At 37.5% G+C, this 23290-nt stretch overlaps 1 protein-coding gene and 1 non-coding gene across 17 annotated transcripts in view; one reads left to right on the top strand and one right to left on the bottom strand.

Moving 5' to 3' along the window:
• ZNF148 (zinc finger protein 148) overlaps positions 1-23290 on the top strand; it is a 142631-nt gene that overhangs the window by 108867 nt on the left and 10474 nt on the right. The gene's annotated exons all lie outside the window — the stretch shown is intronic.
• On the bottom strand, positions 22532-22603 carry TRNAW-CCA (transfer RNA tryptophan (anticodon CCA)). The gene has a single exon. It is a non-coding gene; the product is annotated as a tRNA-Trp (tRNA).

The following is a 23290-nucleotide window of genomic DNA, read 5'->3' as shown; positions in this document are numbered from 1 at the left end:
TCCAAGTTCAAGCTACACTCTGGTCAGTTTTTGGACCTTTTTAAAAATGAAAGGAAATTTCCATATTTCAAAACTAAATTGTAACTCTACCTAATCTTCAGTTGGAAATAATCTATGATGTGATAGTATGCTGAAAAGACAAATAATTAAGAAAAGAATCTAATAGAAATCTGTATATCTCTTCCAAGTGTTGACTAATTCTTGAAGTTACATTTTCATGGATATCAGTGCCTATCTTTGTGACGAAACAATTTCAAAGAATTCTTGTTAAGTTTCATTGCAAATTAGCATTAGCAAATAAACACTTGCAATTGATTTGATGACAGGGAGTACTAACTTTGAATCCCAATTCAGCAAAATGCAACCCTCTCATATAAAAAAGGTTTCCAGTCTTCTCATTAGCACATCTGCGTGATGAAAAATTACATTCTGTCATCATCATCATTCTGTTCTGAATTTCAGCAGTAAAATATGTGGACTTTTTTTGCCCACTTGTTATATGAGTATGTGTACACTGTCCTTGATTTTACCTTTCTGCTCACAAAGCTTAATACATTCACCATTTGCCCTTTTAGAGCAAGTTTCCTGGTCTCTGTCAAAGTTCACTCCTTGACTGTCCTGCTCGTTCTTAGGCTTCTGCTTTGTTGGCCGTCTTGTCATTCATTCCTCATTCCTGTTAGTTAGTCATGTCTTAGACCGTTGGATACTAAACCTCAGCCTCCTCGTGATCTCAGTTTCTCGTTTTCGAAGCATTACTTGCTGCTAATGCCTTCTAGTACTTCAGTTTCAACGATTTTTTTGTCTCCACTAGCTCCTACAGTGGGCCTCTGTGGTGGCTCAGACAGTGAACAAACAGTCTGCCTTCCATACGGGAGACCCAAGTTCAGTCCCTGTCGGGCGTGGCTGAGCAGTCAATACACAGCTTCTACAGTCCAGTCATTCTACCTCCTTGTTACTATCCCTTGTTTCCCTCATATCGTCATTGCTTTTTTTATGCAGCGTAAATCCTGTCATTATTTTTTTAAATCACTCTTTTGCTTGTGCTCTCTCGTACATAGTACTCGCTTTGCTGAATTACAGCTTTGGTGGGAAATGTATTATTTTTCAAGTCAGTATATTTATAGAGTTCAATAGATCGATCTTTTACTTCCAACAGGGTATAATTGAGATATAATTGACATGTAATACTGTATAAGTTTAAGATGTACAGCATAATGATTTGACATGCATACATCATGAAATGATGATGACACTGTTTAGTGACCATCTGTCATCTCATATAAACATACACAAAATAAAAGGAAAAGAAAGTTTTTCCTTGTGATGAGAACTTTTAGCATTTACTCTCCTAGCATCTTTCTTGTATAACATAGAGCAGTGTTAAGTATATTAATCATGTTGTACCCCTATATCCCTAATATTTATAACTGAAAAGTTGTAACTTTTTACCACTTTCATTGGCATACAAAGATACTACATTAGTATTGGCTACACACATATACATTTCATCCCTGTGACTCATTTATTTTGTAACTGGAAGTTTGTACCTGTTAATTTTCCTCACCTTTTAAATTCAGTCTCCACCGCTGCCACCCTCTGGCAGCCACCTGTTTTTTCTTTGTGTCTGTGACTGTTTCTGTTGAATATGTTCGTTTCTTCTGTTTCTTAGATTCCACGTATAAGTGAAATCGTACGGTATTTGTCTTTCTCTGACATACTTCACTCTGGCAGGTTTTTTGTTTTTTGTTTTTTTTTAATGGCTAAGTGACACTCCAATGTATCTACTAGGAATCTTCTTTTAACAGTAACCTATGGATGGGCACTTAGGTTATTTCAGTGTCTTGACTATTATGATTAATGCTACAGTGAACGTAGGGTTGCATATATCTTTTTAAAATATTAGTGTTTTCCTTTCCTTTGGAAAGAGCCAGTAGTGGAACTTCTGGGTCATATTGTAGTTCTAATTTTAATTTTTTGAGGAACCTTCATACTCCTTCTTGTAGTTCGGTTCAGTTCATTCGCTCAGTCATGTCTGACTCTTTGCAACCCCATGAATTGGCAGCACACCAAGCCTCCCTGTCCATCACCAACTCCCGGAGTTCACACAAACTCACGTCCATCGAGGTGGTGATGCCATCCAGCCATCTTATCCTCTGTTGTCCCCTTCTCCTCCTGCCCCTAAACCCTCCCAGCATCCGGGTCTTTTCCAATGAGTAAACTCTTTGCATGAGGTGGCCAAAGTACTGGAGTTTCAGCTTCAGCATCATTCCTTCCAAAGAAATCCCAGGGTTGATCTCCTTCAGAATGGACTGGTTGGATCGCCTTGCAGTCCAGGGGACTCTCAGGAGTCTTCTGCAACACCACAGTTCAAAAGCATCAATTCTTCGGCGCTCAGCCTTCTTCACAGTCCAACTCTCACATCCATACATGACCACTGGAAGAACGGTAGCCTTGATTAGATGGACCTTTGTTGGCAAAGTAATGTCTCTGCTTTTTAATGTGCCATTTAGGTTGGTCATTACTTTCCTTCCAAGGAGTAAGCGTCTTTTAATTTCATGGCTGCAGTCACCATCTGCAGTGATTTTGGAGCCCAGAAAAATAAAGTCTGACACTGTTTCCACTGTTTCCCCATCTATTTCCCATGAAGTGATGGGACCAGATGCTATGATCTTCGTTTTCTGAATGTTGAGCTTTAAGCCAACTTTTTCACTCTCCTCTTTCACTTTCATCAAGAGGCTTTTTAGTTCCTCTTCACTTTCTGTCATAAGGGTGGTGTCATCTGCATATCTGAGGTGATTGATATTTCTCCCGGCAATCTTGATTCCAGCTTGTGTTTCTTCCAGCCCAGCATTTCTCATGATGTATTCTGCATATAAGTTAAATAAGCAAGGTGACAATATACAGCCTTGAAGTACTCCTTTTCCTATTTGGAACCAGTCTGTTGTTCCATGTCCAGTTCTAACTGTTGCTTCCTGACCTACATGTAGGTTTCTCAAGAGGCAGGTCAGGTGGTCTGGTATTCCCATCTCTTTCGGAATTTTCCAGAGTCTGTTGTGATCCACACAGTCAAAGGCTTTGGCATAGTCAATAAAGCAGAAATAGATGTTTTTCTGGAACTCTATTGGTTTTCCATGATCCAGCGGATGTTGGCAATTTGATCTCTGGTTCCTCTGCCTTTTCTAAAACCAGCTTGAACATCTGGAAGTTCATGGTTCACTCATTCCTGAAGCCAGGCTTTGCGAATTTTGAGCACTACTTGACTAGCGTGTGAGATGAGTGCAATTGTGCGGTAGTTTGAGCATTCTTTGGCATTGCCTGTCTTTGGGATTGGAGTGAAAACTGACCTTTTCCAGTCCTGTGGCCACTGCTGAGTTTTGCAGATTTGCTGGCATATTGAGTGCAGCACTTTCACAACATCCTCTTTCAGGATTTGAAATAGCTCAAGTGGAATTTCATCACCTCCACTAGCTTTGTTCGTAGTGATGCTTTCTAAGGCCCACTTGACTTCACATTCCAGGATGTCTGGCTCTAGGTAAGTGATCACACCATGGTGATTATCTTGGTTGTGAAGATCTTTTTTGTAACTGTACCAATTTACATTCTCACCAATAGTGCACAAAAATTCCCTTTTTGTCATATCCTCACCAATACTTACTATCTCTTGTCCTTTTAATAGTACCCATTCTGACACGTGCGTGGTGATACCTCTTTGTGGTTTTAATTTACATTTCTCTGATGATTAGTGATGATTAGTGGCCTTTTCATTTTGTTGATCATATCCTTTGTTGTACAAAACCTTTTTAGTTTGATGTATTGTGTCTTTCCCATTGGTAAGACACTGAAAGGGGGTCCCAGGGCTTGATTGAAACATACGGAGAAAATACCTACCATGGAAACGCACCGGTGGTGGCAAATTTGGTTTTTACTGAGAAATACCCAGCACTCAGTTGAAAGACACCAAGGTGGCTCCTTTGTAGAAAGATGTAAGGGATGGAGCTCATACTTGGAAGTACCTAGTTAACTGGAGAAATTAAATCTTGACCTAAATATTGAGGGGGCTCTTTAATGCATATGCAGTTAAAAATTAAAAGCTGGCTTGGTAAAATCTTAAGCAAGGCCTTTTAGGGGGAAACTCAGATTTCTCTGTCTTTGAGTTGTAAAAGTCCTATCTGATCTTCCTAGGTTCTTCTATTGTGTTTGTTTGTTTATATTAGGACTTCCCAAGCGGTGCAGTGGTGAAGAATCTGCCTGCAATGTGGGAGACCCAGTTCGATTCCTGGGTAGGGATCCCCTGGAGAAGGGAATGCCAGCCCACTCCAGTTTTCTTGACTGGAGAATTCCGTGAACAGAGGAGCCTGGCAGGCTACGGTCCATAGGATCGCAGAGTGGGACACAACTGAGTGACTAACAGTACTACTAGTCCCATTTGAAAAATGTAACTTTTTCCATCTCTAGAATAAAACAGAAAGCTGTGCTGAATTAGGTGCACTTTAAATTTTCAATGGGTCCTTAATGCCTACTGAAATTTATTTCTTTAGTCTGCTCATTCTACCACTCATCTAGATGGGGTCCATTTTTCAGCTCATAGACCAGTTCCTGCTGCCTGTTACTGTAATTAAAATTTTATTGGAATATAGCCATACCCATTCCTTTATCCAATGGCTATGGCTGTTTTCTCTCTATAACAGCCAGGTTGAGTAATTGTGAAAAAGATTGTATGATCCTCAAAATCTAAAATATTTATTGTTCAATTTCTTATGGCTTTATGCTTGCCAGTCTTTCCCCAACATATTTTTACTTTCTCCTTTCTATAAATCTCCATTGTCTCCTACTTTCTCATGTTCAGCTGATTATTTGCTTTCTATTTCACTGAGAAAATCGAAATAATCAAAGAGAACGTTAATAAATTTCTAATATTGTATTTATTCATTTATTAGTCAGAAAGTTTTGATCTTTTGGAGGAAGATAGGTTGCTAGTGATTATTTTGCAAAGTAGCTGAAGATTTTCCAGTATTTTGTGTAGGGATACATATGAATAGTTTAAATTTTCATAATTTTTTTCATCTTTAAGGGATACACGTTTTGTTAACTTTAGACTTTTTTTCGTTATTTTACATTGAGACATAATGTGCATATAATAAGCTTTACTATTTTTAGTGTATATACTCTTAGTATATACATACACTGTATATGTAAAAGGATAAGCATACACATTTTTGTAACCCACTACAACAATCAAGATATAGAACAGTCTTATCGCTCCCCAAAATTTCTCTGTAATTTTTAGTCAGCTTTTCCCCTACCCCTGTCCTCTGGCAAATACTGATATGTTTTTCTGTCTCCTTAGTTTTCCTCTTCTAGAATATCATATAAATTGAATCACACAGTATGTAGCCTTTTGAGTCTGGCTCCTTCCACTCATCCTAGTGCATTTGAGTCATTCCTACTATTGATGCATGAGTAATTAACTTTTTTTATTGTTGATCAGTATTCTGTTGTATGGATATGTATCACAGTTGGTTCATCCATCCCCCTGTTGAGATATATTTGGGTTGTTACTAGATTTATGAATAAAGTTTCCATAAATATTTGTTATAAAAATTTGTGAACAGCTCTTTTTGCAAACATATTTTCATGTTGCTTGGGAAACTAAGAGTGGACTTGCTGGGTGATATGGTAAGAGAATGTTTAATTTTATAAGCAATCACTGAACTGTTTTGCAAAGTGATTGTACCATTTTGCATTCCCGTAGTGACTTAGTTCCAGTAGATCTGTGCCGTTGACTTCCCTTAGCATTGTCAGATTTCTTTATTTTAGACATTGTAATAGGTGTGTACTAGTATCTCATTATGGTTTTAATTTGCATTTCCCTAAGGATCAAACATGTTGAGTATTGTATTTTTATGTTGAATATTAGCTTCATATTTCTAACTTTTGTAAAATAAAGAGTAAAATGGTAATGAATTTACATTAAGTATTTTCTGAAATATGCAGAAATCCCAAAACAAAAATTTGCCCAAAATATTAGACTTTATTTGTCTGCCTTAAGTATTGAGCATAAGTTTTATTAATAGTATATATTTCAAAGAACAGTGTAAATATTTTTACATTTAGTAGATAATAAACTATTCCTACCTAACATCTGTTATCTAAAAAAATTGCTTTAACTATTTCACATAAATCAGTGTTAGTACCAACCTGAAGCACCAACACAATTTAAGTGGAAGATATGGAAGATAATTTATATGGAAGATACATTACCTGTTTAGAAAATAGTTTTAGTATGTGACTTATATTTAATTATATAGGATGTAATTTGTCAGATTTGTGCTGTGCCTGCAACAGTTAAGATGCTGTTACCACATTATATGTTACGTTAATGATGCATTCTCAATTAGCAGTGACCCTCATTCATAATGCATGATCTAAAAGTACATAATGAACTTCATAGACCTGATAAGATCAGAGAGAATGGGTTATATAAAAATTTAGAACTTATATTGTGAAAGTATATAGTTCTTGGCACTAAGTATTGAATTTTAGCTATAAAAATAATTCTTTGTTTGATATAAAAAACCCAGGCTCAGGTTGGCTTAATCCATTTGGGGATTTAGGTTATCATCCTCCCCAGTATGTGTTCAGAAAGAGGGTGAACCCTCTTTAAAAGAAGAAATCATCCAGAGTTTGTACAGCTTTTTACATACAGTATTTTGCATTCAGTCAAAAATTACAGTACATGCCAAGTGATAGGATGGAATCACAGAAAGGCAAGAGGAAAAAAAGATAATGAAAAAAATCTCTAAGGTGATCCAGATTTAGAAGTATCAGAGAAGGGCTTTAAAACTTAAACTGTGACTAATATGTTTTAAAAAATGATATAAAAGGCAAAGGAAATAGAGAAAAGGAGAATTTTACTAAAGAATTGTAAACTGTGGAAAAGAAGCATATGAAAATTCTAAAACTGAAAAATAGAGTAATTGATATAGAGGACATAGCACATAGGTTTAATGTAATAATAGAGGCAATAAAAGAGGTTAGTGAAATGGAAGACATCAGTAGAAAATGTCATAGAAAAAAATGAAAAAAAGACTTGTGGGATATAATCTTTCTTAACTGGGATATAGATAGTGTTAGTCATAATAGAAAATTTAAAAATGGGTTCATTGAGACCTTTTGTTCCTTATAGACAGTGTTAAGAAAGTGAAAATAAGTCTGATAACTATGTACAGAATTCCTACTGATCTATTAAGAAAAACAAACTAGTAGAAAAGAGTGCAGAGTGCTTGAATAGATACCTTATACACCAAAAAAGGACGCCTAAGTGATCAGGAAACACATGAAAGGTCGCTCAGTTTCATTAGCCACCAGCAAAATTACTAAGATTACAATTTGATACCACTTGCATATACTTCAGAATGGTGAAAATGAAACATACAGATGGTACAAAGTGCAGTAGACCCTCTGTATCTGCAGTTCTGCATCCATGGGTACAGCCAACCAGAGATCAGAAATACCACATGATCTGCAGTTGATTGAAATTTGGCCTCTGGGGGATTTTGGTATCTGCAGGGATTCCTGGGTCCAAGGGACTACTTGGTTACTGGATACTAAGGCATGACTGTACTTTAAAGGTTGTGGAGCTTTATACAGTTGGAGCTCGAATATTATGCTGGTGGGTATGTAAGTTGGCACATCCATTTTTAGTAAACAGTATCTACCAAGGCTGCACGTGCACGAACTCCTTGATATGTCATTTTCACTTGTGCTAAGCCAGCATTGTTATGAATAGCCCTAAACTGGGAACAACCCAGATTTCCATCAAGAGTTAAATAAATAAATTGCAGTACATTCGTATGAGAGAATGCTAGACATAGCATTATAAATAAACCTTAAAACCATAACATTGACTGAAAGAAGCAGACACAAAAGAATACATACTATATGACTCCCTTTGTGTGAAGTTTGTAAACAAGTCAAATGTATTATCTGTTAGAAATCAACATAGTAATTACTAATGGAGAAGGAATAGGAGTGCCTCTTCAGTGCCTATAACTCTTTAAGTTCTGTTTGTTGTTTGGGATGCCTGTTACACAGGTGTGTTCACTCTGAGAAAATTCATCAGTCCGCATTTTTATTTGGTGTAGGTTATATTGCATTTCAAGAAATCTGTTTTAAAAATATGAGAGTACTTTCATTATATTTTTAAATATGCTTTAAAATTTCTGTAATAGGCAGTTAAGGCAGAACTAATATTGATGTTGGAAGTTGGATAGTGATTGTTTTTGAGAGGTTAATGGCCAAATGAGGTTTCATGAGGCACTTAGGAGATGCTGATAATGTTCTATTTCTTTATTATGGATGCTTGTTACAAGCATTAGTAGGATTAGTGAAAATTCAGTGAACTGTAATTATGATTTGTTTGCTTTTCTGTATCACTGTTATTATATTCCAATAAAAAGTTCACTTGATAGTAAGAAGGGAGGAAAGAAAGAATTAGTTGAAACAAAATTTGCCTAGTGCTGATAATTATTTAAACTGAGTGATCTCCGACATAAATCACAGCAGGATCCTCTATGATCCACCTCCCAGAATTCTGGAAATAAAAGCAAAAATAAACAAATGGGATCTAATTAAAATTAAAAGCTTCTGCACAAGGGAAAATATAAGCAAAGTGAAAAGACAGCCTTCTGAATGGGAGAAAATAATAGCAAATGAAGCAACTGACAAACAACTAATCTCAAAACTATACAAGCAACTTATGCAGCTCAAGTCCAGAAAAATAAACGACCCAATCAAAAAATGGGCCAAAGAACTAAATAGACATTTCTCCATAGAGATGTCTCCAGTAGACATACAGATGGCTAAATAGACATTTCTCCATAGACATGTCTCCAATAGACATACAGATGGCTAACAAACACATGAAAAGATGCTCAACATCACTCATTAGAGAAATGCAAATCAAGACCACAATGACGTACCACTTCACACCAGTCAGAATGGCTGCGATCCAAAAGTCTGCAAGCAATAAATGCTGGAGAGGGTGTGGAGAAAAGGGAACCCTCTTACACTGTTGGTGGGAATGCAAACTAGTACAGCCACTATGGAGAACAGTGTGGAGATTCCTTAAAAAATTGCAAATAGAACTGCCTTATGACCCAGCAGTCCCACTGCTGGGCATACACACCAAGGAAACCAGAATAGAAAGAGACACATGTACCCCAGTATTCATCGCAGCACTGTTTATAATAGCCAGGACATGGAAATAACCTAGATGTCCATCAGCAGATAAATGGATAAGAAAGCTGTGGTACATATACACAATGGAGTATTAGTCAGCCATTAAAAAGAATACATTTGAATCAGTTCTGATGAGATGGATGAAACGAGCTGATTATCCAGAGTGAAGTAAGCCAGAAAGAAAAACACCAATACAGTATACTAACACATATATATGGAATTTAGAAAGATGGTAATGATGACCCTGTATGCGAGACAGCAAAAGAGACACAGATGTGTAGAGCGGACTTTTAGACTCTGTGGGAGAGGGAGAGGGTGGGATGATTTGGAAGAATGGCATTGAAACATGTATACTATCATGTAAGAAACGAATCGCCAGTCTATGTTCGATGCAGGATACAGGATGCTTGGGGCTGGTGCACGGGGATGATCCAGAGAGATGATATGGGGTGGGAGGTGGGAGGGGGGTTCATGTTTGGGAACGCATGTACACCCGTGGTGGATTCATGTCACTGTATGGCAAAACCAATACAGTATTATAAAGTAAAAATAAAAATTTTAAATAAAATAAAAAACACCACACACACAAAAAATAAACTGAGTGATGAGTACATGAGGGCTCTTTAGAATCTTCTCTCCTTTTATATATGTTTGAAGATATTCATAATAAAATTAAGATAAACTATAGGGACAGAGCAGATAATTGTTTGCCTGGAGAATGGGGAAGGAAATGACAGAGGGGCAGGAGGAAGGGATTATGTAGAAAAACAGGAAACTGTGGTTTTAGGTAAATTCATGATGCTTATTGTAGTGATGTTTTCAGAGTTGTATTATTTTGTGAAAACTCATCAAATAGTCAGATAGTGTAAAAAAGGAAGCAGACAGGTTTCAACCGATACACTACTATCATTTTCATGGATATTTCCCAACAAGTACTAAAGTGAAGTCGCTCAGTCGTGTCCGACTCTTTGTGACCCCACGGACTGTAGCCTATCAGGGTCCTCTGTCCATGGGATTCTCCAGGCAAGTATACTGGAGTGAGTTGCCATTTCCTTCTCCAGGGGATCTTCCCAACCCAAGGATCGAACTCGGGTCGCCCGCATTGCGGGTGGATGCTTTACTTCCTAAATGAATTGATGAAAGCCCAGATTACCTGATGTACTTATTGATCCACAGTTTGGGATTGCTCTGAGATAACAAGGTGCATGAATTTGATGCTAAAATTAAGCCACCAATGTTCATTATTACCCTAACTTTGGGCAGAAGTTTCCTAGCCTTGCCAAATGAGGATAATTTACTTGACAAGAACAGAGTTGATTTAAATGTAAGAGTACCCAGCACGTGTTTGGTGCATAGTAGGTGCTCTATAAAATGTTAAAATAATGACATAAATAAGACACATACTCTAGGTTGGAATGCGATTTCACCTGCAAGGTGGCACTTTGGAAAATAGAGTGCTTGGAGCAGACCACTTCATACCATGTCCCTGGACCCTGTAGTGCTTGTTTCTTCTCTTTAGCTACTTAACTGACAGCTGAATTCAGAGAAGGTAACTATTGAAATTGCCACTGATTGAGTCAGACTACCTGGATTCTTTGCGTGAAAGCTCTGTTATGTTCCTTGTTCAAATTAAAGCATCTATTAATACACTGTACTTATCAAACATTTTGTATGTGAAATAAAAGTGTAGGTTGCAGTTAATATAAAAAGGCAAATCACAGTATTGTGGCAGAACAATAGAGACAGTGTTAAGGGTGGGTAGACAGTTAAAGGATCTTGATTAGCTCTGATGAGAAGGATTTTATTGATGAACAGAGTATTTGTTGAGAGAATGGCCCTTCACTCTTTGATATCCTAGTTAATTAAAAAATAAAACAAAGCAAGAATGAAAGCTAGTATGTATTTGTGCGGTCTTACATGAAGACAGTGGCACAGATAAGAAAGAAAATAAACTGATGATGAGTTTCTTTCTTTTACGGGATGGGGTATAAGGGATTCAGTATAGAGTCTATTCTGTGTATTCTTGCCACCTCTTCTTAATATCTTCTGCTTCTGTTAGGTCACTACCTTTTTTGTCCTTTATTGAGGCCATCTTTGCATGAAATGTTCCCTTTGTATGTCTAATTTTCTGGAAGAGATCTCTAGTCTTTCCCATTCTATTGTTTTCCTCTATTTCTTTGCATTGATCCCTGAGGAAGGCTTTCTTATCTCTCCTTGATATTCTTTGGAACTCTGCATTCAAATGGGTATATCTTTCCTTTTCTCCTTTGCTTTTCGCTTCCCTTCTTTTCACAGCTATTTGTAAGGCATCCTCAGACAGCCATTTTGCTTTTTTGCATTTCTTTTTCTGGAGGATGGTCTTGATTCCTGTCTCCTGTACAATGTCACAAACCTTTGTGCATAGTTCATCAGGCACTCTATCAGATCGAGTCCTTTAAATCTGTTTCTCACTTCCACTGTATAGTCATAAGGGATTTGATTTAAGTCATACCTGAATGGTCTAGGTCTTTCTTCACTTTCTTCAATTACAGTCTGAATTTGGCAATAAGTTAATGATCTGAGCCACATTCAGCTCCCAGTCTTGTTTTTGCTGACTGTATAGAGCTTCTCCATCTTTGGCTGCAAAGAATATAATCAGTTTGATTTCAGTGTTGACCATCTGGTGATGTCCATGTGTAGGGTCTTCTTTTGTGTTGTTGGAAGATGGTGTTTGCTATGGCCAGTGCGTTCTCTTGGCAGAACTCTATTATTAGCCTTTGCCCTGCTTCATTCTGTATGCCAAGGCCAAATTTGCCTGTTACTCCGGGTGTTTCTTGACTTCCTACTTTTGCATTAAAGGACACCTTTTTTGGTGTTAGTTCTAGGTCTTGTAGGTCTTCATAGAACTGTTCAACTTCAGGGTCTTCAGTGTTACTGGTCAGGGCATAGACTTGGGTTACTGTGATATTGAATGGTTTGCCTTGGAAATGAACAGAGATCATTCTGTCGTTTTTGAGATTACATCCAGGTACTGCATTTTGGACTCTTGTTGACTATGATGGCTACTCCATTTCTTCTAAGGGATTCCTGCCCATAGTAGTAGATATAATGGTCATCTGAGTTAAATTCACCCATTCCATCCCATCTTAGTTCCCTGATTCCTAGAATGTCGACGTTTACTCTTGCCATCTCCTGTTTGACCACTTCCAATTTGCCTTGATTCATGGACCTGACATTCCACGTTCCTATGCAGTATTGCTCTTTACAGCATCGAACCTTGCTTAAACCAGTCCCATCCACAACTGGGTCTTGTTTTGTTTTGGCTCCATCTCTCCATTCTTTCTCAAGTTATTTCTCCACTGATTTCCAGTAGCATATTGGGCACCTACCGACTTGGGGAATTCATCTTTCAGTGTCCTATCTTTTTGCCTTTTGATACTATTCATGGGGTTCTCAAGGCAAGAATACTGAAGTGGTATGCCATTCCTTTCTCCAGTGAACCACATACTGTCAGACATTTCATGCAAAGATGGGTTCGATAAAGGACAGAAATGGTATGGACCTAACAGAAACAGAAGATATTAAGAAGAGGTGGCAAGAATACACAGAAGAACTGTACAAAAAAGAGCTTCACGACCCAGATAATCACGATGGTGTGATCACTCACCTAGAGCCAGACATCCTGGAATGTGAGGTCAAGTGGGCCTTAAGAAGCATCACTACTAACAAAGCTAGTGGAGGTGATGGAATTCCACTTGAGCTATTTCAAATCCTAAAAGAGGATGCTGTGAAAGTACTGCACTCAGTATGCCAGCAAATCTGGAAAACTCAGCAGTGGTCACGGGACTGGAAAAGGTCAGTTTTCATTCCAATGCCAAAGAATGCTCAAAGTACCACACAATTGCACTCATCTCACACGCTAGTCAAGTAGTGCTCAGAATTCTCAAAGCCTGGCTTCAGCAATGAGTGAACCATGAAATTCCAGATGTTCAAGCTGGTTTTAGAAAAGGCAGAGGAACTAGAGAGCAAATTGCCAACATCTGCTGGATCATCGAAAAAGCAAGAGAATTCCAGAAAAACATCTATTTTTGCTTTATTGACTATGCCAAAGCCTTTGACTGTGTGGATCACAATAGACTCTGGAAAATTCCGAAAGAGATGGGAATACCAGACCACCTGACCTGCCTCTTGAGAAACCTGTATGCAGGTCAGGAAGCAACAGTTAGAACTGGACATGGAACAACAGACTGGTTCCAAATAGGAAAAGGAGTATGTCAGGCTGTATAGTCACCCTGCTTATTTAACTTATATACAGAGTACATCATGAGAAACGTTGGGCTGGACGAAGAAGCACAAGCTGGAATCAAGATTGCTGGGAGAAATATCAATAACCTCAGATATGCAGATGACACCACCTTTATGGCAGAAAGCGAAGAAGAACTAAAAAGCCTCTTGATGAAAGTGAAAGAGGAGAGTGAAAAAGTTGGCTTAAAGCTCAACATTCAGAAAACTAATTTCATGGCGTCGGGTCCCATCACTTCATGGCAAATAGATTGGGAAACAGTGGCTGACTTTACTTTTCTGGACTCCAAAATCACTGCAGATGGTGACTGCAGCCATGAAATTAAAAGACACTTGCTCCTTGGAAGGAAAGTTATGACCAACCTGGAAGGCATATTAAAAAGCAGAGACATTACTTTGTCAACAAAGATCCGTCTAGTCAAGGCTATGGTTTTTCCAGTGGTCATGTATGGATGTGAGTATCGGACTATAAATAAAGCAGAGCGCCGAATAATTGATGCTTTTGAACTGTGGTGATGGAGAAGACTCTTGAGAGTCCCTTGGACTGCAAGGAGATCCAACCAGTCCATCCTAAAGGAGATCAGTCCTGGGTGTTCATTGGTAGGACTGATTGAAGCTGAAACTCCAATACTTTGGCCACCTGTTGCGAAGAGCTGACTCATTTGAAAAAACCCTGATGCTGGGAAAGATTGAGGGCAGGAGAAAGGGACGACAGAGGATGAGATGGCCGGATGGCATCACCGACTCAATGGACATGGGTTTGGGTGGACTCTGGGAGTTGGTGATGGACAAGGTGGCCTGGCGTGCTACAGCATGGGGTCGCAAAGAGTCGGACACAACTGAGCGACTGAACTGAACTGATAGAGTCTATTGATATGATAACCCCCTATTGTTCTTAGTGTTGTCTTAACTGTTGAACTTTTATTCTAGAACACTTTTTTGAAAAAATAGCTGGAAATTAGGAATTTATATTAAGTTCAAAAATAGATGGACTAATTTAAAATGTCTGTAAATCAGGATGTTAGCTCACTGCTATTTTAAATCTGTTTTACATTTTGAGAGTCTAACTTAAATTTCTTTTTAGTGAGGATATATATCCAGCCATTTTACTAATTAAAAAAATGTTTAACCACATCTGTGGAGGATAGACTTGTGTGATAGTCTGATTAGTTTTTTAAATAAATAAAAAGTAGCTACATATGCAAGCTCTGGAAGATGATGAAAGACAGGGAAGCCTGGCCTGCTGCAGTCCATGGGATCGCAAAGAGTTGGACACGACTGAGTGATGAACAACACAACATATGCCACATTTGCATGGTTCAGTTCAGTTCAGTCGCTCAGTCATGTCCGACTCTTTGTGACCCCATGGATCGCAGTACGCCAGGACTCCCTGTCCATCACCAACTCCCAGAGTTCACTCAGACTCACATCCATCGTGTCAGTGATGCCATCCAGCCATCTCATCCTCTGTCGTCCCCTTCTCCTCCTGCCCCCAATCCTTGCCAGCATCAGGGTCTTTTCCAATGAATCAACTCTTCGCATGAGGTGGCGAAAGTATTGGAGTTTCAGCTTCAGCATCATTCCTTCCAACGAATCCCCAGGACTGATCTCCTTTAGGATGGACTGGTTGGATCTCCTTGCCGTCCAAGGGACTCTCAAGAGTCTTCTCCAACACCACAGTTCAAAAGCATCAATTCTTCAGCGCTCAGCCTTCTTCACAGTCCAACTCACATCCATACATGACCACTGGAAAAACCATAGCCTTGACTAGACGGACCTTTGTTGGCAAGGTAATGTCTCTGCTTTTTAATATGCTATCTAGGTTGGCCATAACTTTCCTACCAAGGAGCAAGTGTCTTTTAATTTCATGGCTGCAATCACCATCTGCAGTGATTTTGGAGCCCAGAAAAATGAAGTCTGACACTGTTTCCCAATCTATTTCCCATGAAGTGATGGGACCAGATGCCATGATCTTAGTTTTCTGAATGTTGAGCTGTAAGCCAACTTTTTCACTCTCCTCTTTCACTTTCATCAAGAGGCTTTTTATTTCCTCTTCATTTTCTGCCATAAGGGTGGTGTCATTTGCATATCTGAGGTTATTGATATTTCTCCCGGCAATCTTGATTCCAGCTTGTGCTTCGTCCAGCCCAACGTTTCTCATGATGTACTCTGTATATAAGTTAAATAAGCAGGGGGACAATATGCAGCCTCGACGTACTCCTTTTCCTATTTGGAACCAGTCTGTTGTTCCATGTCCAGTTCTAACTGTTGCTTCCTGACCTGCATACAGGTTTCTCAAGAGGCAGGTCAGGTGGTCTGGTATTCCCATCTCTTTCGGAATTTTCCAGAGTCTATTGTGATCCACACAGTCAAAGGCTTTGGCATAGTCAATAAAGCAAAAATAGATGTTTTTCTGGAATTCTCTTGCTTTTTCGATGATCCAGCAGATGTTGGCAATTTGCTCTCTAGTTCCTCTGCCTTTTCTAAAACTAGCTGGAACATCTGGAAGTTCACAGTTCACTCATTCCTGAAGCTAGGCTTTGAGAATTTTGAGCACTACTTGACTAGCGTGTGAGATGAGTGCAACTGTGCGGTAGTTTGAGCATTCTTTGGCATTGCCTTTCTTTGGCATTGGAATGAAAACTGACCTTTTCCAGTCCTGTGGCCACTGCTGAGTTTTGCAGATTTGCTGGCATATTGAGTGCAGTACTTTCACAGCATCCTCTTTCAGGATTTGAAATAGCTCAAGTGGAATTCCATCACCTCTACTAGCTTTGTTAGTAGTGATGCTTCTTAAGGCCCACTTGACCTCACATTCCAGGATGTCTGGCTCTAGGTGAGTGATCACACCATCGTGATTATCTGGGTCGTGAAGCTCTTTTTTGTACAGTTCTTCTGTGTATTCTTGCCACCTCTTCTTAATATCTTCTGTTTCTGTTAGGTTGATACAATTTCTGTCCTTTATTGAGCCCATCTGTGCATGCAATGTTCTCTTGGTATCTCTAATTTTCTTGAAGAGCTCTCTAGTCTTTCCATTCTGTTGTTATCCTTTATTTCCCTGTGTTGATCACTGAGGAGGACTTTCTTATCTCTCCTTGCTATTCTTTGGCACTCTGCATTCAGATGCTTATATCTTTCCTTTTCTTTATTGTTAATATTACTTTAAGTTTTTCTAGGTGCCTTCATTGGAACATCAATTACTCAGCGTTAATAAGCTTATATATTAGTACAAGTTGTAATATATAACCATATATATTGGCTGACAGAAAAATGAACTGTGGACATTGCCGTATTTAAATGATGTTCACTTATTTTCAGAATTAGGACAGTGTTTGTTGTTTTGATTTTGTTTTCTACAATTGGTCCCTAGAGCAACTTTCAATGTTTTAAAAATTTGTATAGTGCATCAGGGATGTTGCTTTTAGTAGATAGAGGTAATTGATAATTTTTTAGTGTTGTTTGTCTCAAAAAAGGAATCTGAAATCTAATCTGTGGTAACCTAAAACATAGTTTCCCACCTGTCATTTGCTGTTTAATTCTAAGGATACTAGAGCATTAAAAAAATTACGCTATAAATGTATAATTTCATAGCTCTACCAAGGAAAAGAAGCCCAGGAAAAAATGAAACAGTTCTTTCATCGTTTTCTTTTGTGGGGGGATATGGTGACCCCAGTGTGTTATTTTAAAAAGGAAAACATTGCCAGAGTTTCTTTCTAAAGTTGAAAAGGCAGGCATTGAAATTTCTCCCCAAAACTGTTCTATACTTATTGAAAAGTGGGGTTTAAAAAATTTACTACCTACAAAAATTAATACTGTTACTAGTTAATTTAAGCCCTTTTGGGTATCAGTTTAACTGACATTGCTTCATGTTACTGTGGCAATTTCACAGGTTTTATTTAATAGCATAAAATTGGTTGTGGTTTTCGTCTCAGTTGATATCCTATGCAATATAGTTCCTGGGACTTCCCTGGCAGTCCAGTGGTTGACTCCCGGCTTCTAATGCAGGGGGCATGGGTTCAGTCCCTAGTTGGGGAACTAAGATCCCATTTATGCCATGCAGCATTACCAAGAAAATAAATAAATACATATGTACATGTACATACACACACACACATATATAGTTTCCTGCATAGTATATGGGTTCTTCTTAGACGGATACATGAGCTTTCTGACCTCCTATATGCCAAGGATATTCTTATTTCTGTTTATTTGTTTGTCTGTTTGTTTTTAAATTTTACTGGTACCTTCATCTTATTATAGAAAGTTTCCTTGTGCTATCTGTTTACAGTCCTATGACTTCTTTCACTCCCTCTCCTCCATGATTAACTCCTGACAAACACTAATGTGTTTTCCGTCTTTATAGTTGTGTGCCATTTTGAGAATGTTAGATGAATTTAATCATGCAGTAAGTGACCTTCTTATGTCTTATATGCTCTGAAGTTTTAAGCAAGTTACTGGGAGTGTGATTATGTTTCTATATAATTATTTCAGTAATCCTCCTTGTTTCCTGTTTTCCTGAATTGTCTCTCTAGCTTAAGGATATTTTCATTTAGGATATGTAGCCCACTCACTGGGTTTTAACTGCAATCAATATGTTAATATAGTGATAATCATTTACATCAGCCTCTTAAGTTGTATTTTTAATAGCTCATATTTATTGAGGTATTAAAATTTGCTAGATTTCTCTTAAGCAAAGACTAGTTACTCACACGGGTTATCTCATTTAACATTTGGCTCCAGTATGTGTTTTATTAATATTTTCACTTTACAGATGAGAATATCAAGAAGAGTTAAAGAACATGCTCAATGTCTCACAGTTAAGAAATGCTGAGACTAGCACTAGAATCCAGTTAGTCTGGTTCTAGAATCTATAATCTTAAGTACTTATAGTGGTTCTCAGAGTAATGAATAATCTTTTTTGATTAGTATAATATATTCTATACTTGTAATTTTTATTTTCTCTGCTTTTATGACTTATTAAAGATAGAAAATCCCTTCTGTTACCAAGTATGTATTACTAGGCTGTGTGAACATAGTCATAGATATCATAATACCTAAATATTATTTTATTATGTATTATTATATTTGATGTCATAATATCTAAATAATATAAGTATTTTGACCTAGATTTTATGAAGACTTCATTATTAAAATGATTGCCATTTTCATTCTGATTACTAAGAACACTAGGTACTATTTCTTGAGTGTAAAGCACTTTAGATTCACTATCATGATGAAGAATTGGTTTGGAGGAGGAATTATAAGAGAAAATGATTCTGCGGGGAGAAAAAGCATGACAGTACTAGGAATTGAAAGAAGGCTTTGACTAGAGCTCGGAAGGTGAAAAGGAGTATTGTAAAGAAAGATCAGATATGAGAGAAAGATACAGGGACCAGATGGTAATGGAGTGCCGCGTACGTGTGTGTATTGGTCCTAGGAACTGTAGACTTTATACATGATCACATTTACTTAATAAAATCTAGCTGTGATGTGGAATTGGAAAGAGACGAGAGTGAATCACAAAGAGACTGCTGTTAGGAGGATATTACATAGTAGTCCAGGCCAGAAGGTGAAAGTATCTTGGACCTGGGTGATGACAGTGGGAATTAATGGAAAGAAGTGGGAAGATTTGACAGGTACTTAGTAGGTAGAATCAGTAGGTCAGTAATGTGTTAACCAGTTGAATATGGAGGGGGTTGAAGAGAAAAGTTGTGGGCCTCTGGTTTGCAAAACTAGATAGATGAAATTCCCTAATATTTACCCATATTTTGAGTAAGAATTCATACAAAGAGGGAGTCTGGATAAGAACTAAGCTCTGGGTTGAAGATCACTAGTGTGGAATATGATACATTTGAGATCCCTGAGTGTCATAGAAGTGTAGGCAATTTGGATGTGTGATCTGGAGCTCAGAATTGAGAGTAATTAAAGCAGTGGAAATAGATGAGTTTCGCTTCTTGCCAAAAAAAAAAAAAAGGATATAGAAGGAAAAAAGCAGGTAGTTTAGAAGGAAGCCATAAAGAAGTGAAATATTTCATAGTTGGAGGAGGGAGAGTGAACTGGAAAGAGCCTTGATTGAGAAGGAGCCGTTAGAGAGGTTAAAAGAGCATGAATGTCATAGAAGTCAAGGAAAAAGAAAGGGATCCCCTGAACTGAATCCTGCTGAGACGTCTGCCATTGTAACTGAAAAGATTTGGTTGTATTTAGTAACCTGAAGGTGATCTACGGCAACCAGTTTGATAACGAAAGTACAGAAGCCAGATTAGAATGATTGAAGAGGAAGAAGCAGATTAGTTGAAACTACCAAAAGTCAGATTAATATATTAAGTCATTGTGAGCTATTTTGTTCATAAAACTTATATCCTTATCAGTTTCTTGTGTATAATTTTCCCTAATATTTACACACATTTTAAGTACGAATTCTTGCCCTTAAACAACTCAGTGTCAAGTTACCAGGAAAAAACACTGCAGTAGGAAAAAAGAAAACTCTGCAGCGTGGTCTCATTGATAATTGGTAAAAAGGAAACTCCAGGCTCCCTGGGTATTGGAAAATTATCATTAGTAGAACAGCTTGAGATTGTTTCTTCTTCACTGTGTTATTGCTTTCCTGAATTGCAAACAGTATTTACAGAATTCTTGGTATTTTTGATGTAAACAAACCTTTCCTGTTCACCTTTAAGTCACTCAAGTGCTGTATAGATTGTCTTCTTTTTCCAGTAAAGAGGCTCTGGTTCTTAAGGGAGAAATAATAAAGGGATTTTTCTCCTAAAGAAATTTAACTTAAGTGTTTTTATGTTTCTTAAGGAAATATTTACCAGTCATTTTATTTTCATTTCTATTTAAGAGAGATATACGAAAGTACCAAAGTTGGGAAGAAGATACAGAGCGCATTATCACCATTATTTTTAACATAATATTTGAGAATAGTAGCTGGCAGAAGTAGCAAGAGAAAAATGTTATAGGTTAAAAATAACTGTCTGCAAACAATATTATTGTAAACTTGGAAAACCCATGAGAGTCAACTGAAAATGACTGCACACCATCAAATTCACTAAAACTGCCGAAAACCATATACTTTGTATGTAAATAACACACACAGGAAGATACAATGGAAGAAAATAACACTTTTATAATATCACAATAAGAAATGTGGAAAGTTACATATTGGGAAATTATTAAAACTCTGTTGAGAACACAGAACAAAACTTTATCCCCTTTCCCTTTCTTTTTTTCAGTTAGAAGAGGCAACTTCATAAAGCTCATAAAGTGTATCAGTTTTCCATAAGTTAACATAAATATTTGAGGCAACTGTCCCTTCCTCTCACCCCAGATATTAGACAAGCTAATTCAGAAGTGTTTTGAAAAGTGGACAAGTAAGACAAACCAGAGAAAAATAAAAGAACAACGAGGGGGATTGTTGTTCACTCACTAAGTCATGTCCAACTCTGCAACCCCATGGACTGAAGCATGTAGAGTGATTAGTCCTACCAAATGCTAAAGTATATCATAAAGTCTTAAAAACTAAAATATGTTGGTTCTGGCTCATTAATAGTCTGATAGAATAGAATATAAAGTCTGGAAATAGACCCGTAGAACTTACTAGTGTATAATTATGATAAAAAAGTGATCAAGTAAAGCTGAACCTTGTAGTAAATTATGTGGGAAAACCAGGATAGTCATCTGGAAAGACAGACTTTTATCCATCACATTCTACCTCAGGATGAGCTCCAAATGTACCAGATTTAATGTAAAAGATGAAACTACCTATGTGTCATTAAAAATATGGGCAGATTGGAACGGGAAAATTCTGAAAGTAACTCAAAATTTAATATCCAAAAAATAAATGTTTGATAATTCATCTATGTAAAGATGGCACTAATGGTAAAGAACCCACCTGCCATTTTAGGGGACATGAGAGATGCGGGTTCAATCCCTAGGTGGGGAAGATCCCCTGGAGGAGGACATGGCAACCCACTCCAGTATTTTCTTTCCTGGAGAGTCCCATGGACAGAGGAGCCTGGTGGCCTCAGTCCGTAGGGTCACAAAGAGTCACGTGCCAAAAAACCCCATGGAAAATAGTTGTAGAACTCATACAATCAAAAGACCAGTCTCTTTAATAAAGCTCTTATAAATCACCATGAGAAAGATCAGCAACCTAGTTTAAAAAAATGAAAGGTAAAAGATAGATATAGACAGTTCATAGAAAAATGGCACATAAGATGGTCAACCTCATACTGAAGTACTGTTTTTTCATGTATTAGATTTGAAGTCATCAAGACGTTTAACAACATAGTAGTATATGGCAGGGTTATAGGGAAACAGTCACTCATACATGGGTGGTGAAATATACATTATTATCTCCATGGAGACCAATTTGCCAGTGTATTTCAAAATCACAAATATTTTTATAATTTGATCAGGAATTCTGTTTCTGAGAATTTACCCTACAAATGTACCTGTAAATGTATGAATTAATATATTGACAGGATATCTATTACAACATTATTTATAATAGGAAATATTTGGAAATAATAAGGGACTGGTTAAATAAATTGTATGTCCATCAGTGAAAAAAAGATATATCAGTTGTCAGAACAAATGAGCTAATTCTTTTTCTACTGATGAGATCTCTAAACAGAATAAAATATGTTATATTCACATAGGAAAGAGAGAAAAATTATAAAAAGAATATGTACTTATTTTTCTTTCTGCTTGTGTCAAGAAATGGAAGGAAACAGACCCCCAACAAGTAAATGTGGGTGCCAGTGGAGGGGCAGAGATAGGAGGAAAACTTTTTCCCATATACTTCTCTGTATTGTTTTGTGTTTTTGTGTGGTTTTTTTGAACCATTTAAGTATGTGATCTAATCCATAAACAAAGAAGTGATGTGAAGTTGCCCAGTTGTGTCCGACTCTTTGTGACCCCATGGACTGCAGCCTACCAGGCTTCTCAGTCCATGGGATTTTCCAGGCAAGAGTACTGGAGTGGTTGCCATTTCTTTCTCCAGGGGATCTTCCCAACCCAGGGATCGAACCCGGGTCTCCTGCGTTGGAGGCAGACGCTTTAACCTCTGAGCCACCAGGGAAGCCCATAAACAAAGAAGGATCCTTAAATGACAAAACTTCTAATTTTAAAAAGTCTTATTTCTGGAATGGCTAGTTAAAAAGTGAGAGAAGAAGAGGGGGGAAAAATGGGAGAAAAAGATGTGAAGAAAGATGATACAGTGAAAAAGGAAAATATTAAAGGAGAAAACAGACAAAGGATTAGAAATAAGTATATCCAAAGTGAGTACTCAAAAAGTAAATGACTATAGAAGATAAATTTGTGTCTACATTAATCCTGGCTGACTTGGCCATTGTAATTGTTCTGTTTAGGGGGCTGTGAAAGTTGTTTGTTTTTTTGGTTTTGTTTTGGTTTTTGTTGTTTTTAAAGCAAGGGAACATTTGTACAAATTTCTTCTAAGTATTAATGTTTCTAGTACCTTTTGTTTAGGTTTGTTAATGTTGCTTCTTATATGTGTGTGTAAATGAGTGAGTGAGTGAGTGTCACTCACTCAGTCGTGTCTGACTGTTTGCAGCCACATGTACTGTAGCCCACTGGGGTTGCCATTTCCTACCCCACATGTACTAATACATAGTTAATAATTCAAGCATGATTTTTCTCCTGTTAATTTGTTTTGAATTCAATTGTTAGCTCCTTGTGGGAAGAAATAATCTTGCTCACTTTGCATGATGTCAATTGTGTTAACATGCAGTATATAAATTTGTTAACT

This window comes from Ovis canadensis, chromosome 1, assembly GCF_042477335.2.
Source record: "Ovis canadensis isolate MfBH-ARS-UI-01 breed Bighorn chromosome 1, ARS-UI_OviCan_v2, whole genome shotgun sequence".
In the NCBI taxonomy this organism is placed as follows: domain Eukaryota; kingdom Metazoa; phylum Chordata; class Mammalia; order Artiodactyla; family Bovidae; genus Ovis; species Ovis canadensis.
This window is presented reverse-complemented; position numbering and strand designations above follow the sequence as displayed.